At 41.4% G+C, this 18,927-nt stretch overlaps 1 protein-coding gene across 4 annotated transcripts in view; it reads left to right on the forward strand.

Moving 5' to 3' along the window:
- Positions 1 to 18,927, forward strand: part of RASSF3 (Ras association domain family member 3) — a 242,160-nt gene that overhangs the window by 164,910 nt on the left and 58,323 nt on the right. The window lies entirely within an intron of this gene.

Here is an 18,927-nt window from a genome sequence, read left to right on the forward strand (position 1 = left end):
AGTTGCATACAGTGTAAAGGTCACAGCGGAAATCACACAACTTTGGACTAATGATAACGGAGCCTAAATGAGACCCATTGAAATTCTTTAATTTTTTTGCTTTATACATTTGTACTGCGTTTTTTTTTAAAAACGCACTATACATCGCCTGGTGTAAAAGAGTCCCTGGTTCCAGGTTTACACGTAAGCTGATCGCAAGCATTTCCCAAACTTTCAGGCAAAACGCACTGCTCTTTAGCAGAATACTTCTTATTGGCACCCCCACACATCAGAAAACGGTGTGTGTTTTTTTTCAGGGGCGCAAAGCCACTTGGTCCCGGAGCACTTTGCGGCAGTGTTTTGAAAAAAACGGTTGGGGACTTTTACCTGTAAGTGTTTACGTGAACAGGCTGTGAAATGCAGCACACTGGGCCTATGTAGATAAACCTAGACTAAAGGCAGCCCAGCCAACACATAAACGCATCAAGAACTGTGCCACACCGTTTTTGTGGTGTTTTTTTTTTTTTTTTTGGAGCACAGCAAGACATGGTCATGTGTTGGGGGTGCTGTAGCACAGGTACCTCACTGTACAATGAAGGTCACCCCTACCCGCTGATGCCTCATCCCTTTAAACAGAACACATAATTACACAGGTTTAGTGGCTGATTAAGGTGGTAATTAAACTCACTTGGTGCCACATCTGCATTAAATCAGCCACAGAACCTGTGTAATTCATATGTGATTCGGGTTTAAAGGGGTGAGGTGGCAACTCTAGCTGAGGCACACAGTGTGTATTACTGCAGGCAATGGTGAAGCAGGCCTAAATAGTCACTGAGGTTACATAGGAGCAGCAGGTGGTGTTCACAAAGATTTCCAGGGGGTTTCTGTAGCTTAGCCGTCTTGTCATTTGCAGAAACGAATTTAATGAACTTGGAATCCTAACAGACTTTTTTTTTTTTTTTTTTTTTTTTTTTTATGACTGATTCAACAGGTTTTCCTTGTTCTGAAACAAATGTAGTCTTTTGTTACTGAAACTGTCAGCTTATCTGCTGCAGCAATCTGAAAGCATTGATCAGACTAAAGTATGGCAAATGATACGCACTGCGATTTTATTTACCCCCCCCCCCATTTCAGCTTCATGTATCTGAAATGACAGGTGTCTACAAATAGCAGCGACCACTCAGCCCATACAGTACACTGGCAGGCTGACAAGCTTCTCACAGCCAGCAGTGATTGTGAGCAAACAGTCAGCTGTGACCACCGTTGGCCTGTTGCATTGTGTTGTATGGGCTGAGCAGTCGCAGGTGTGTGTGTGTGTGTGTGTGTGTATACAGCCATTCAGTAATCTTCAGAGTCTCGCTACTGGAAATTGAAGGGTGCGCTACTCACCTGTGTGAAAGCAGCCTATTTCTGGTCCTAGGCAGATCGAAATTTGCCTGATTCCTGATAAGTTGGCCAAAATTCTAGTTGTGGCCAGCCCCCTTGGCACCACAACATAAATCCATTGGTCGAAAATTACAGACCAAACAGTAACTGCATTTACTATGGTCCAATCAGATGCAGTCGCTGTTCAGGTGAATAGCCAGCATTGCAGATTCCTCCATCCGTGGCATTTAGGGATTGATTTACTAAAACAACAGAGTGCAAAATCAGGTGCAGCTGTGCATAGAAACCAGTCGGTTTCCAGGTTTCTTTGCCAAGGCTTAATCGAACAAGCTGAAGTTAGAAGCTGATTGGCTACCATATACAGCTGCACCAGATTTTGCACTCAGTTTTAATAAATCAATCCCTGTGGGTCAAGTGAGGCTTTTTATTTATCTCTCTCCCCCGCCCCCCCAAGACTGATTTTTAATACTGCCCCCAAAAAGTCTACTTAGACAACATTTGGACCTTTACAATGCCAGAAGCCCATTTATCAATGATCACAAACCAGCTTAATTTACTATTGAAAACAAAGCTGAAAGTACAATAGGCAATTTCCTGAGAATCCACACCCACCTTTTATAACAAGTGTATTGTGGCTGCCCTTTACTCCATTAGCACAGTGTACATTTATTATGTAATCTAGTTGTAGCAATTAGGACATAATTAAGTTCCATTTACAGTATTCAGATTCAGGTTTTTGCTAATCCCCAGATCCAGATCGTGCAAACTGCCAACGCCATAGCACACCGCAATCTAGTTTCTTGCTGGTCGTGTGTCTGTTTTTCGGGTAGGGTTAAATGCAGCTGTGTCTTGGCGTATCCCTGTGTGTGCCTCTCTTCTAATCCTCTGTGTATACGTCAGCCACATAGTGGCCCAATAATGTTACCTTCTCAATGTGCCCATATTGTATACAAGGCAACTGGAGCTGTACAGTGTCAGATATGACTCATGTCTTGAGTGTGTGAGGGGACAAGCTGGAAATTACAATGCCTCTTTAAACATTTTTGTTGGCTGAGTTGTTCAAAATGTATAGTTAGTTCTTGATAGTAGAATATATACACTTATAAATAATTTTCTAACATGCAAAGAAGCTTGGTTATGTGCTGCAAAAAATAGAATGCCACTCACTAGCTTTGAAGGGTAACTCCACTTTCATGGAGAAAAAAATATCTATCCTATACAATTGTAACACAAGTCATTTTGTAATCGAATGTTTATTAAAAATTGCCTCACCTTTTTCATCTGCAGCGCTCTAATTTTCTGTGAAATGTAGAGCAATATGGCTACCTGGAGGTGTTCTGTATACAGATGGTGTACAGAACACCTCCAAGAAATATTATTTCCTGCTTAAGTGATTGGCTTATTGAATTTTTTTTTTTCCTCCCCAGAAGTCTGCACTAATATACAAGTCAGATTTTTGGCATCCCATACTCCCAAAGGGAAATATTTTTTTTTAAAGGGATGCACACCCTGCCACTTTCCTCATTAGAGCCCTGCAATTGCAGCAGCTGATTGATAATTCTGAAGTTGCTCACATTCATTTTTCACAAACGGCTATTTCTTCAGAATAACAAAAGGTAGGAATTTGCTGCAAAGTTTGTTAAAATCCTTGGAATGTACATTAATCACCTAGAGGGGATTTTTTTTCTCTCAACAAAGGTGGAGTTATTCTTTAATATTTCTTTTAATGGTTGTTGACAGTCGGCTCCTTTCAAGATTTTTGGCAACTCTACTTGGCTTGCGCATATTTAACTGAAAGCAAACTGCACATAGTTGCTTTGTTTGCTTTTTGTTGTGTTTAATACTCCTTTATGTACAAGTTTATTTAGGAAATGTTTGGGACGTTTGTGGTGTTTTGGAGACTAAAATACCAAATCAATTGTAAAATTCAAGTTAGTTAGAAGCTTAAATTCTGGTAACCCAAGTTTAGATGACTTCAACTCTAAAACCTGTAACTCTAAATTGATCCTACTAATACTAAATCTGGAAAATAATTAGAACAACCTGAACTATCGCCATCAACTGTCTAGGGGTCTCTTGTTTTCTTAAGGCAAGGATCAGGATTTTTCCCTTCGATATGATGATGAGCACTTCCGGCATTAGAATTGTTGGTTATATGCACTTGGAGGTTCTGGGAGACCTCAGCAGAGTGTACACTCTTGGGAATACACGCATTCATTCTATTGGCACACTAGAAGCATTGGCAGGTCCCAGTGCTTTAGACTGGCAGACAACCTGCTCTTCATTCCTAGAAAGACAGCTGACTGTCTGGAGCTTGCCTTAATAATGGTCATCAGTTGTCTAGTCAGCCTAATTTCATTACCAATATACTAAACATGCGTGTATGTGTGTGGTGTGGGTTTTTTTTTTTTTTTTTCCATTGTTTAACCCAATGGCTGCATAAAGACTGTAGTAGACCTCCACATTGCTTTTTGGGCAGATGATGTAAAATGTTGTGCTGGTCCCCCACGGTTTCCTATTCATGATGCCATGGTGTGCCATGGGCATATGCCACAGTGTATGGATTATAGGGTGCTTTGGGCCAGACCAATGGCAACGGTTTGCAAGACACATTCAAACATCATTAAAGTGTTATATTTGCCCATAGTGACCCAGATTTTTGTAATTAGAAGACTTGTTTTATTTCTTTACATTCTAATGGACCCTTTTGACAGGGCTGTGTTCCCTGAATGCCTCCAGCATGCTGTGCCTCCACTTATTTCTCCTGTGATTTGTTCCCATGTTTGAGTAATTTAAGACAGATGTAGGCGTCCACACTGTAATTTTTCATGCATGACATTCTGGAGGTTTTTCTCGTGTTTTTACTTATTCATTTGTGAGCACCTGAGCAAAATCTACTTTCCGTGACCCAACTATGAATATTGGTGGACCCCTCAATATTATCATGAACATCATTGTTTGTAAACATGTTACTAGTTAATACCAATTTAGAAAGTGGCACCATGTTATGGATGTATTTCTTTGTATATGTAACTTAATGTATCATGAGCTTCATATAAAGTCCCACCTTTCTCGATTTGCATCTTTGCTGCCTCCTGCTGCATTTTTGTTTCCTTGACTCATGACTGCCATGAGATTATGGTTACTTGGGGCTGTGAGGCAATTGAAAGGCTTTAGCATATTGATATTTCCAATGACTGCTTATCCTTCGGTAAACAGCTCTTTAGATTGCTTCTTTTTGGTTAGGTCATTGCTACCTGCATTTAGTGTGTATGTGTATATAAATAATATATTATACACACCAGAATGTCGCTTAAAAAAAGCATTGTTTACTTGGCCGCAACCAGCCATTCACTTGTATGCCAGGCTAAATACAGCAAGGCTCTCTGGGTACTGGAAATCACCAGGAAATTTATGCTAGGCATGTAATCTGCCTAGAAAAGCCCTGTGTGCATAAAACCTTGGAGTGTATCTATAGCCAAAAGCTTGTTATTGGGGAGTGTGGGTTTTTTTTTTTTTTTTTTTTTTTTTTTTTTTTTTCTGTTCATCGCTGAAGTTCCGTAATATTGCTTTTGATTTGATCATATTTTACAAGCTTTTAAGGGCTTGTTCACACCAGTAACCTGCATTTATCCAGTGCAGAAAAATGCACATTACTGCAAAGGTACATGGGGAAAACAGTGATTTTGTATGCTTTAAACACATAAGAATGCACATTACCCCGGGGCTTGACCTCCCAAGTCACCACCGCTATTGGAAATTGTGTCCCGGCGCCTAGGCTTATGTCAGCTCATTAACTATTGGAGAGATGCACAATTTTATTGCCTGGGACATGCAGTTCTGGGTGCTGGGCAGGAAGTGTGTGTGTGTGTGTGTGTGTGTGTGTGTGTGTGTGTGGGGGGGGGGGGGGGGGTTCTTCAACCTGACAGTCTGCTTCCTCACATACAGGTGAAATGCCATCTCTGTGTATTCCAGCTCTGCTTGCCCATCTGCGGAACCAGGACCGGCATAGCAGATGCTGCATCCCCATCTTTTTCCTGGCCTGGAAGTGGTGTATGATGTCACTTCTGGGTCCTCGTTGGCAGTTTCCCCGGCCACCATGGTCGGGAAAGAATGTAATGCAGTGCGATCTGCATAGACCCTGCATGTGTCTTTAAAGAGAACCTGTCACCAAAACATCACATAGGGACTTTGTTTCCTGTGTGATGGGGGGAGGGGAGAATTATCAAGCCCTGCATTACTGCACATGTATTTTAGTGCCTTTTTTTTTTTTTTTTTTTTTTTTATGTGCAATATGGTGTAAAATGAATATGTAAGCAGAACAACCAATTAAATACACATTTGAAATTGGAACATATAAATTGTTTTCCTCCTATGCAGACAGGAAACTCGAAAGGTTTGCAAGGTAATATCAGTGTTTTTGTGTGTCGCAAGAGTGCCTGAATCCTTGCGATTCATGTATGTGTGTTTTTAGTGGTTTGCTTGTCAATCGACTTAACTCCAGGCCATTCCATTTCTTGCAGGAACTACTAGACTGATGTTCCACAAGAGTGTCATGTGCTGGTCTTTGATGTTTAATGTAGTAATTACTATGATTGCTTTCCACACATACAAGTTGTGCTTTTTTTTTTTTTTTTTTTTTTTTTTTTTTTTTTTTTTTTTCCTTTTAATTACTTTGCTGGCTGTGTGTTCCCTATAATTTACTTTGTTGCTTGCATATGTCATCTGTCTTATATATCCGGTTTCCATGATATCAATAATAATATCGAGCTGCAGATTTTCAGAGGCTTTTAACAGTGTTGTGGGGTGTTTGGTTCTTTATTTTATTTATTTTCACCTTTAACATAGCTGGAAAGTGGCCCAAAATTTATCTTCTGAGCAGTTGGTGGATGTACATGCCCACATTGCATTTTATTCTCATTGGAACAGTATTGGGTGGCAAAATCCAACCTGGCCAATTGATTCTTCTCCTGGAGGCTCGGTTCACATTGGTGCGATGCAGGAACCCTGCAAATCCACTGCATAGGCAGTTCTCACTGCCATATGCAAACTGCTGGGAGTTTCAATACAAAGTTAATGACACCCTCAGAACAGTTCGCATATCGCAATGCAAACTGTCCATTCGGACAGGGATCGGATCACATGGGTGTGAACTCCCATGCAATCCGATTCTGGTGTGTACCAAAAAAAAGGGTCCTGCACGACTTTGGTCTGAATGCGTTACAAATTCAGCCATACAATATGTATGGCTGAATTTGCATCGCACAGACATCGCATGTGATTTGCCCGGCAGGCTTTTTAACACGTGGCAGTTTAAAGGGTTGAGACAAACTATTTAAAGGGATTCTAAAATCCTAGATTGTTTTAATAAAAAAAAAAAAAAATTGCAGAATTACTACGTACCTGCTCTGTGTAATGGTTTTGTGCAGAACAACCCTGATGCTCTGTGTGCACGCTCGATCGCATGCCAGGTTGCCTGCGTCTATTTAGACACACAGCCCGACTCAGCTCCGCCACCGCCAGACACGTCCACGCTGCTCTCGGCCCAGCCTGTGGGATGGGGGAGAGGGTAGAAGAGCAGCTATAGATGTGCACATGCTGGACCGAGATTGGTGAGTATTTAGGGGGGGCTGCAGGGGGAGCTACTACTAAAAGATATTTTTTTGCCTTAATGTTGAGACTGTATTAAGTTAAAAAAAAAAAAAAAAATATTTACAACTTTAACACTGACACAAAGGGTTCCTTTTTTTTTTTTTTTTTTTTTTTTTTTTTTTTTTTTTTTTTTCTTCGTTTCTGTAAAAACCTTTGTCCCAAAAAATAAAAAATCTGCAACTGCTTAAGTAGCTGGAGTTTAGCTGTAGTTTGTGTTCTAAAAGTCCATCTAGCACTACCCTCTTCAGAGTTTGACAATGCTGCCTGCTGTCCAAGGTTGGCTACACTGCTCCTCCATACATACAGTGGAGTGAGTGTAGCCATCTGGTCATATGTTACTGACCATATGAAAATGAAGGAACAAACACTTAAAAAGAAAATAAATGTAGCCGCAACATCCAAGGATTGGTAAGTTGCAGTATATCACATTTTTTGTTTTTGCAGTTAGATGCACTTTAATAAAGAGTAACTTTAGTCCCCTTCGTTTTGGTTCTGCCCCCTCAGATCTGTCAATTTCATTTTTCTGTCACGTGTGCAAATGTGCTGAATGGCTCTTCCTGGCTTGCAGGTCCTGGGAGAACCCTTCGACATGTGGGGAATTTACTGAGCATGTGCAGACACAGCAGTTTTGGTGATTGGAAACAGTCTGTCTTTGCGTGAGCGCAGGGAAAACCTGCATAGGTGTGCCATAGAACACTGCCAGGACCTGAAGCCCTGCAGCATATCTAGGAGGGGGATTGGCATGTTCTTCCCTAGGTGAGATATTCAGAAGTGCAGCACAAAAAGTCACATTTAAAAAAAATACATAAAATTATTATACACATGTGAGAGAGGGAAAGGAGGCAGGGCAAAATGAAAGTTAATTTTGGGTAAAGATCTGCTTCAAGGATATCATCTCTTCATGAAATTTATCATCTTGTTTCTGGTGGCATTTCATAATCCACTACAGTTAAAGTGTATCATGAAAGGTCAGTTTTTTTTGTGGGTTTTTTTTTTTTTTTTTTTCCCAGTAAGTACGTGTTTGCATAAAATTTTTCTGAAAGTGATTTTTCACGTTATCAAAACTTGTATGCTTACTGTTTTATTGCTGTACTACTTTATGCTTCCCAGTTATGGAAGGGTTAACCCTTGTGTGCTATGTCCTGGGGATAGTAAACATGTAGTCAATGGGACAGCTAAAGCGGCAGAAATTCCTCCTATTATGTACTGGTTTGGTTTTCCAGCTCAGTGAAGGACTGGTAGTTTAGAACAATCTGTTCATGTGCAGAAACGATTTTTTCAGAAGGCCTTGAATTTCTGGATGAGGTTCCAGGGAAGGACTTCCTTATGCTGAGCAGGCCAAGGGAGATGCAGACTTCAAGCCACGTAGTAGTTTGGGTTGGTGTTGCCTAAAGGGCATTGTGATATTAGAAATGGCAGTTTTTAAGCACCAATCCTTCAGTTATGCTAAAGCCCAATTATTTTGGGAAGAAAAAAGTGTCCAAGAGGCAGTAAACAGGCAGGTGAGCCACTATTTTAACATCCGTACCATGGCCAATTAACGTAGCCAGTGGCCTTACACACGGTGGTGGTGCGACACTCTGTACAACCGGTTACATCTGACAGGCAGTAACACCACCAAACGCAACCTTTGCAATCCTTTTTTTTTTTTTTTTTTTTTTTTTTCGCAGGAGTGGTGAACAGCATTGAATTGGTAAATGAGGATTTAAGCTCACCACAAACATTACAATCTGTATAATCTCCATTTTAGATCTACGAACCTATATCTAGTGCAAGGACCTGCCTGACTGGACAGATTTAGGTTAATCCTCATTATGTAGTTTTCGTAAATCTAAAGTTGATTGTACCTTTTTTTTTTTTTTTTTTTTTTTTTTTTGTATGTTGAACCTAAGATTGCTTCTTTGCCCAAGCACTAGTCTTATAAATGTGAAATAAGTTAGATAAATTTGTACAAGTCAGTCTGTACAGTTTATATAAAAATCCTCAAAGCGTTCCTAGATTTCTTCATCCTGTATGCGCTGAATAGCTCACTTAGAAGGGGGGGGGACCACTTTAACCATGTAACCTTCCTTCCTTCTTTTTTTTTTTTTTTTTTTTTTTTTATTATAAGACACGTAGTCAGTTTTCAGCATCTAGTCAAACAAAAGTGCTCAGCTGAATAGAGCCCCAGGACTCTGAGTCGCTGACCGCTTTCTGAAAGAAATTGAGGACACCAGCATCTCCCTTAGGCGAGGAATTCTGCATTCATTTTAACTTCAACGGGATACATGTTTACTCTCTGTTTAAAGAAAACTAACTTTATGTTGCTGCATTATCCTCCTTAGCCCACAAAATAGATCTTTTATTACCAATATGTTGTGTATTTGATTAATAAGGGCTCTTGCTATTTATTTTTTGCTGATATGAAGGTAGCTCAGTGGGTCGGTTTACACGGGCACGTAAATATCGATTAAACTACTGCCATGTTTAGATCTGTGGGGAAGGGGGTGGGGGAACTGCGTACCTTACACGTGCTTGCATCCATTTACTGGCTACATCTTGCTGCCTTAACCTCCGTTTCCAGAATTCGCCCCTTCCTGACTAATGACACCACAAAACAACTTATTCACTCCTTGATTATTTCCTGCCTCAACTACTGCAACTCTCTCTCCTCACTGGCCTAGCCTTACACAGGCTATCCCCCCCTTCAGTCTATTATGAATGCTGCTGCTAGACTAAATACTAACCACAACATACAGGGACATCCACAGCCTTGCCCCCAGCTACATCCCCAACCTTATCTGCAGATATTGCTCTCCCTCCACCAGGACTTTCCCAGAGCCTTGCCCATCCGCTGGAACTCCCTACCCCAGTATGTCTGGTCAGCCCCTACCCTGTCTGCCTTTAGGCAATCCCTGAAAACTCACTTATTCAAGGAAGCCCCTCCCACCTCCATCAGATCATCCCCCGCAGTTATTACTTTTTTTTTATACAGTCTTCCCCCTACCTTTTTAGATTGTTGGCTCCATGCACAGGGCCCTCTCGTCCCTTCTGTATTGTGATTTGTACTGATTCCCACCCCCCACCCCCCCCAAGATGGTGCTATATAAATTCTGTATAATGTATAAATCACACCTCCCCTTTACTTGGCATTGTGGTAGCTAGAAGAATGTTCACACGGATATACGTGTGTAAATGGTCACACTATACAGTCCATTTTTGTTTTTTGGGAAGGAACTTTCTGCCAGAAAGATCCAATGTTTATACATCTTTTGTGTGCAAGGACTCTAAGAAAGCTTTGCGCTAATCTTTGCATTTTATGATTTATCTAGCTGCAAGGCTTGACATAAAAATGTTCCTATCACTTTCTGCTTGAAATTTTGTCAGAACTATGGTCTCGTTTACACTTGCCGTTGGGAGGCAGTAAAACCCAGGTGGCTGAGGTGTATTTTTTACTGCTGTACAACAGGAATTCTACCTGTTACTTTCGGTCATGACCTCCTGCTGAACACGACCTGTTCAAGTGAATGGAGCTGCACCGCAACCGTGTGGAGTGGCAGTCCTTGCCTCAATTGTAAACTAGCCCTAAAAAAAAAAAAAAGTGGCCTACAATTTTGGTCAGTTTGTGGAATCTACTGAAAACTTATAGAACTTTACAGGTGCATGACTTGGTAAATCTTGACATGCAGCGGAGATGAAGAGTTAGGCCAGCCATAGACTAAGCAAATTTTTCCTGCAACTACAGGGTCCCTCCCACTGAGCCATTGTGTTCTCTAGACGGGGGAAGCCGTCCCTGCCAGGAGAACAGTGAAACAGCTCCTAGGGATAATCGCATGTAGAATCCGGCAGACTGGTGTTACCCAAGTTGATCGATCATCTTGGGTACATTTGGCCTGCCCCATACATGGTTTGAATCTTGTTTGGTTCCTGCTGAACAGACTGAGATTCGAACGGTCTATGGCCGGCCTTAAGCTGGGCATACAATAATTTGAGTTCGGCCTGTCCAGAAGTTGGGGTTTTTGTTTTTAATCAGCTTTATATTTAGATCTACTCCCATACGCTTAGTTATATCTCCTTGCATAGGATATAAGCAAGTGTTTTGTGGTCATTTTCAGTAGCTTCTCATTCTTGGGTTGTAGTATTGGTAAAATTGTACTAAAAAATGTGGGCGAGAGGTCCACTTTAAATGATGGAAGAGTTCAGACACAGTGCAGTGGCAGAGCACTAGGTGTTTCCCATCTGTGATGAGCTCATCTGATATTACATCACTTATCTATGTGTCTCACACTCTCCTCCAAGTAGACCTTCACTGCATACAGCAGCCTGCTCACAGTAAATACATGCTGTTCTCTCGTCTGATGTGGAAACTTACATTTTATTCAGATATTTATTATACTTGCAAGGTTTTTCAGTAGTGTGACCTGTTAAAAGTATTTAAAACTTCTGCAGTATTTAGCTGCTTTGCATCTATGAATTTCAAGCATTAGGCGGGGTTCTGGCTTATAAGTGATGGAGTTAGAAAGATGAAACCTTTAAATATCTTAAATTCCATACTGTCGCAACTATTGAAGTGTATCTTTTTAGATCTAGTTGTCACCAGTCTGTGAGCTAAAATGGGCTATTTTTTTAGCATGCAGACTTGTGTTGGTTGTGTAGGTGATGAGGGGCAGTGCATTGCTTTTCTTTTTTTCTTCTGTGCCCTTGTGTTGAGCCTGCAGTGATCTGCGCAGATTAACCACAAGCCAATGGATGTAGTGCGAGCAAGCTCTTGAAACCTTTTGTTTTAGATTTTGTTGGCTCTGTTCCCTTCTGGGAAATTCACCCCTCTATTTGTAATGTCAACCAAAAAGTGGGGGTAAATCCAAATTTCTTGATTTTTGTCCCCCAAACAGGCAAGGGGGAAATCTTTCAATGGAGACACCTGTCAAAAAGGAATTCCCCCTCACTTTAGGAGACTTCCTCTAACTTCTTGTTGTATCTCCTGGGACAGGAAGGGGAGGGAACTTTCCCCAGTAGTACACAGCAAATTCAACGGGCAGGGGTTTTGGCTGTTTTTTCTTGCGTGTGTTTTTTTTTTTTTTTTTTTTTTCCTACTTTTGTCTAAACCGAGAAAACCGTGTTTTGCCTGTACATACACGTTTAATGCTTTGCAGAACACATTTATATAGGGAAGGTAACAATCCTCCTTGTTTAGGTTTTGCTGCCCAAGTACATGTGTCATAAGTACAGGTTTGGATAGGTTTATCATTGACGTGACCTCCTTGAAAGCAATGCCAGCTTTGTATATAGAAGGATGTTTTCAGTCTCCACCCTGCTCAGACTTGTTGTACAGCTCCTTACAAGTGGATACCTCTGCTCTCTGTGGAGATGAGACTTCAGTTTGCTTTAGTCCCACACTATACATACAGTAGTTATGTCTGGTTCTTTGAAAAAAAAATTCTTTTTTTTATGTGTTAATGCATATTAATGCATAAATAACCATGCATGGCATCTCATAGACATTAGTGTCTAATAGGACATACATTGCCTTGCAAACATTTTCATACCCCTTAATTTTCCACATTCTGTCATGTTACAACCAAAAATGTAAATGTATTTTATGTGATAGACCAACACATAGTGGCACATAATTGTGAAGTGGAAGGAACATTTAAAAATGGTCAATTTTTATTTATTTTACAAATATCTGAAAAGTGTGACGTGCATTTGTATTCAGCCCCCCTTCTCGAGTCAATATTTTATAGAACCACCTTTTGGTGCATTTACAGCTACAAGTCTTTTTGGGGATGTCTCTACCAGCTTTACGAATCTAGAGTGACATTTTTACCCATTCTTCTTTGCAAAATAGCTCAAGCTCTGTCAGATTGGATGGAGAGCATCTGTGAACAGCAATTTTTAAGTCTTGCCACAGATTCTCAATTGGATTTAGGTCTGGACTTTGGGCCATTCTAACACATGAATATGGTTTCATTTAAACCAGTGGTCTTCAAACTGCGTCCCGGGCCAGATGTGGGCCTTTGCTTGCCTTTATCTGGCCCTTGGCACTATTCATCTTACTGATGGAGTACACTATTCTGCCCACCGACACCAACAGTGGGGCATCATTTCTGCCATTGGCACCATCAGTAGAGCACTCTTCACCCCCCTCCCAAAATACCACAGATGGGACACTGTTTACTCCCACTGATACCAAAAATAAACTCATTCCTGCTGGCCACAGTATTTGGCTCCATCCATCTTCTCATCAACTTTGACAAGCTTCCCTGTCTCTGCTGAAGAAAAGCATCCCCACACCATGATGCTGACGCCACCATGTTTCACGTTGGAGAAGGTGTGTTCAGGGTGATGTGTGCAGTGTTAGTTTTCCGCCACACAGCGTTTTGCTTTTAGGCCAAAAAGTTCATTTTTGGTCTCATCTGACCAGAGCACCTTCTTTCACATGTGTTCCGTGTCCCCCAAATGGCTTCTTGCAAACTGGACTTATGTCTTTCTTTCTTTCAACAATGGCTTTCTTCTTCTTGCCACTCTTCCATAAAGGCCAGATTTGTGGAGTGTACAACTAATAGTTGTCCTGTGGACAAATTCTCCCACCTGAGCTGTGGATCTCTGCAACACCTCCAGAGTTATCATGGGCCTCTTGGCTGCTTCTCTGATTAATGCTCTCATTGCCCGGCCTAACAGTTAGGTGGAAGGGTTTGTCTTGGAAGGTTTGCAGTTGTGCCATACTCTTTCCACTTTCAGATGATGGATTCAAAGATATATATATATATATATATATATATATATATATATATATATATATATATATATATATATATATATATATATACACACTTCTATATAACCCTGCTTTTAAACCTCCCCTAACTTTTATCCCTTTTTTTATCTCTAACAAACCTCTGAGGGCTTCACAGAACAGTTGTATTTATACTGAGATTAAATTACACATAGGTGGACTCTATTTACTATGGTGACTTCTGAAGGCAATTGGTGCCACTTTGCTCTATCACCTAAAAGACAGTATCTCGCAAAAGTGATGTACATCCCTCACATTTTTTTTTTTTTTTTTTTTTCTCTTTAAATATTTAATTCTCTTTTCATGTGACAACACTGAAGAAATGACACTTTAAATTGTAGCAAAGTAGTGAGTGTACAGCTTGTATAACAGTGTAAATTTGCTCTCACCTCAAAATAACTCAACACACAGCCATTAGCCATGTCTAAACCGCTGGCAACAAAAGTGAGTACACCCCTAAGTGAAAATGTCCAAATTGAGCCCAATTAGCCATTTTCCCTCCCCGGTGTCATGTGACTCAGTTGGTGTTACAAGGTCTCAGGTGTGAATAGGGAGCAGGTGTGTTAAATTTGGTGTCGTCACTCACTCTCATACTGGTCACTGAAAGTTCAACATGGCACCTCATGGCAAAGAACTCTCTGAGGATCTGAAAAAAAGAATTGTTGCTCTACGTAAAGATGGCCTAGGCTATAAGATTGTCAAGAACCTGAAACTGAGCTGCAGCACGGTGGCCAAGACCATACAGTTTACTAGGACAGGTTCCACTCAGAACAGGCCTCACCATGGTCGACCAAAGGAGTTGAGTGCACATGCTCAGCGTCCTAGCCAGAGGTTGTCTTTGGGGAAATAGACATAAGTGCTGCCAGCATTGCTGCAGAGGTTGAAGGGGGGGGGGGGTCAGGGGTCAGCCTGTCAGTGCTCGGACCATATGCCGTCCAATTGGTCTACATGGCTGTCATCCCAGAAGGAAGCCTCTTCTAAAGATGATGCACAAGAAGCGTGTGTGGTGGCAACCCAGGTGAGTACAAAAACAAGTGTGTCTTGCCTACAGTCAAGCATGGTGGTGGGAGTGTCAAGGTCTTGGGCTGCGTGAGTGCTTCCAGCACTGGAGAGCTACAGTTCATTGAGAGATCCATGAATGCCAACATGTACTGTGACATACTGAAGCCGAGCAAAATCCCCCACCCTTCAGAGACTTGGCTGCAGGGCAGTATTCCAACATAACGACCCCAAACGCACCTCCAAGACCACCACTGCCTTGCTAAAGAACCTGAGGGTAAAGGTGATGGACTGGCCAAGCATGTCTCCAGACCTAAACCCTATTGAGCATCTGTGGGGCATCCTCAAATGGAAGGTGGAGGAGCGCAAGGTCTCTAACATCCACCAGCTCCATGATGTCGTCATGGAGTGGAACAGGACTCCGGTGGCAACCTGTGAAGCTCTGGTGAACTCCATACCCAAGAGGGTTAAGGCAGTGCTGGAAAATGGTGGCCACACAAAATATTGACACTTTGGGCCCAATTTGGACATTTTCATTTAGGGGTATACTCACTTTTGTTGCCAGTGGTTTAGATATCAATGGCTGTGTGAGTTACTTTGAAGGGACGGCAAATCTACACTGTTATACAAGCTGTACTCTCACTACTTTACATTGTAGCAAAGTGACCTTTTCTTCAGTGTTGTCACATGAAAAAATATAATATATTTACAAAAATGTGAGGGGTGTACTCACTTTTGTGAGATGCTGTACATTTTTAAGTTTGTTTTTTTTTTTTTTTTTGTAACATGACAAAATGTGGAAAATGTCAAGGGGTGTGAATACTTTTTCAAGGCACTATAGCTCGTTGACTAGCTGGACAGGTACAAGTCGCCTAACATCACTTGTAAATGTAAAAATGATGACTATGTTCCTTTCAGGTTTAAGTCAGTCTCCCTTTACGCTACCAGTTAACAGTCTGAACAGTATGCTAAAAATGTATTGCTTATGGGTCCATGGCTTACAGCCCAACAGTGCGTTACCAAGTTACAAGAGTGCATGCCTGCTCAAACTACAAATCCTCCTTCCCCCAGATTAAAACGGCAGAGATGTGTTGTGACTTGCTGTTCATGCTGAAAATCTTTTGTGGTTCTCTTTTCAGAGGTTACAGCACTGTAATTGTGCCCTGTTTTGTTTAAAAGGGAACTCCCACTTTAAAGTAAGGGTAATTTATTTTATTTTTTTAAAAATAAGTAACAAACCTATCATACTTGCCTCCACTGTGCAGCTCGTTTTGCACAGAGTGGCCCTGAACCTGCTCTTCTGGGGTCCCCCGGTGGCTCCACCCCGCATCTGATAACCCCCTCGGAGAAGCGCTTCTCTCAGGGGGTTACCTTGCGAGCGCGCTCCCTTCAGCGTCCATAGCCACCGAATGCAGGGCTCGGCCCCGGCGTCATTGGATTTTATAGCAGCGGGAGCCAATGGCTGCACTGCTATCAATCTATCCAAGAGCCAGAAGCCTGTAGAGAGTGCGTCCCAACAACTGAAAGAAGGGGTTCAGGTAAGTAAAACGGGGGGGCCGTTTACTACCAGGTGTCTTTTTCACCCTCCCAGCATGTGCCACTCAGTCCTGGAGTACTGTAAGCCCACCCTCTCTGATGTGCTGCCCCCCCCCCCCCCTTTAACCTAAGAGGTATGTCAGCGACAGATGGGCAGAATGATGTGTTTGTTGTTCTGCCTGAAGAGGACTGGAAGTGCTGGATAGAGAAGTTGCTGGACTGTAAAAAAAAAAAAAAAAAAAGTATAAGCGTGGCTTGTTTTTGTGTTCATGTCTTCCTGAGTGAGTGAATGATTAGAGGCAGTGCACTTGTCATGTAACTTGGGTTCATTTGGTGCCAAGAACTGTGCCCAGGATTCTGTGCTTCCTGTATGTTTCTTTCGTTTCACTAAAACCAACAATAAAATAAAACCTCAGCAATTGTCGTCCTGATGTTTCCTGTTTCTGGTTGGTCTAGTACTGCTGAATTTGCGCAAAGGTTTTTTCTTTAGAATGCTCTGTCTGATGCATTTAATAGGGGATATTCAGCTCTTTACAATGTGTTCTCTCGTTTCAACTTCAAATTTAAATTGTGCTATAATCATTTAACTTCTACAGGATATACAGTGAAATAATGCTTGGCTTTATTTGGGCTTGAACTGATATTTAGGTCCCTTTTACACAGCCATTTCAATCAGGTCTGCCTGTCTGTTTTTGGCTCAGTGATTTTCCCAGAAGTCTACATTAAGATACAAGTCAGATTTGTGGCATCCCCTGCAACAAAAATGTCATTTTTGGTGAGATGCTCCCAATAGGAAATCGCATCTAAAGGGAAGCAGATCCTGCAACTTTCCACATTGGAGCCCTGCAAGTGCAGCAGGTGATTGAGAATTATGAAACCACTCCCAGTAGATTCACTTTCCGCATTGACACAGGCGGTGTGATTTCTATAGAACAATTTGCAATAGTGTTAATCTAGCCTTATAGTTAGCTGGTCTTTGATTTAAAGTAGAATTATAGGCAAAGCGCCCTGTGTGTGTGGTGGTGGTGTTATGTGTGTGTGTTTTTTTTTTTTTTTTTTTTTTTTTTTTTTTTTTTTTTTTTTTTTTTGTTTTTTCACATCTGTGTCCGGTTGGGTAGATTTACCTGCACTTCCTGTCTCATAACCAAAATGGGAAGTGAGGGGAGATCCCTGCAAATTAGGGGAACCATTGGGGCCTCCAGAATGAGTGCCCCCATTGGTAGATTCCCCCTCCTATTCCTTTTTTGAGGACAACTCAAAATTTTGGGATTTTCTTTTTACTTTCACATTCAGTGGTAATAGCATGCAATACCAATCGAGGCTAAATCTCCTCCTAATGGGAACAGCAATGTAAACCTGACAGTGTTCTAATCCATCTCCACTCTATCTAAAACAAAAATGTTGCCTTTACTTTAAAGCGGAGTTCCACCCATAAAATGAACTTTACAGAAATCAACAATAAAATCCATCAGCAACATCAACTCGTTCACGGCTGTTGCTATGGTGTCCCTTGTAATCTGTCACTTCCTCTCCGTGGTGCTTGACGTCATTTCCCTTGGCGCCTGTGCTCGCTAGTGTTCCTGGGAAATGTGTCATCCTTTCCCAGGAGTCAGTGGGCAGCGCTGAGGGCTAGGTTGCCATAACTGGGCGGGCACTTCCTCCGCCCGTTGTGATGGCAACCAAAGAAGTTTCCACCGCTGCGATGTGCATAATGCGCGAGATTGGGAGGTGCATGCTGGTTATTCAGCAGCACCATATCCTGGAAAATCATCCTTGTGGGCTTCCCCTGCCCACAAGCAAGAACACACAAGAAGAAGAAATCTAAGGCTCGTTTTTATATAAAATACAAACTATAGAAGCGTAATATGTGTCTCCTAGTATGCTTATAATGGCTGGATTTAAAAAAAAAAAAAAAAAATGCTAGATGTCGTTGGAATTCTGCCTTAAGGTTCTGCATAACCAGAGCATAAGCTAGAAATCATAGATGTGTACAGTACAGCAATGTAAACCAGCATTGCTGAGCTTTCTTTTTTGAATGTGCTGATGTCTGGCTGTCTCTGGCTTCAATACTCTTATTTGCTGCATATTTGTCCTGGATCGGTTATTTCATAAAATCAAAGCTTCTTCCAGGTCAGTAAATGAAAGCATAGAAGATATTCGGCATGACTGCCAGGCAGTTGGCATTCTTAGACTGGCGTCATTCCAGCCTATCTTCCTATCGCAGGACACATTTTCTTAAGTGTTTTGTACTTTTTTTTTTTTTTTTTTTTTTTTTTTCTCTTCTTTTATGTTAAGTCCCTTGTATAACAACTTTGAAATATAAAACCCATTTCTAAACCATCTGTGAAAGGGGTCAGCTTTACTATAGGTATGTTAAAGATATTTTTGCCATTACTGGGAGAGAACGTTCTGCTATATGCTAACATACGTTCTAGTACAGGTGCTGTTTGTTCATTACTGGAAATATACAGCCACCTCTACCATTGAAAGTAAATACTCTCCTCCTGTACACAATGACGTTATTTGCATTGCAGTGAAGGTAGTGTTGCATATCTCAAGGCTTGGGTGTCTCAATAAAGTGTTTACATTTTTTCTTGTAC

The sequence above is a fragment of the Aquarana catesbeiana genome, linkage group LG03, assembly GCF_042186555.1.
Source record: "Aquarana catesbeiana isolate 2022-GZ linkage group LG03, ASM4218655v1, whole genome shotgun sequence".
Lineage (NCBI taxonomy): Eukaryota > Metazoa > Chordata > Amphibia > Anura > Ranidae > Aquarana > Aquarana catesbeiana.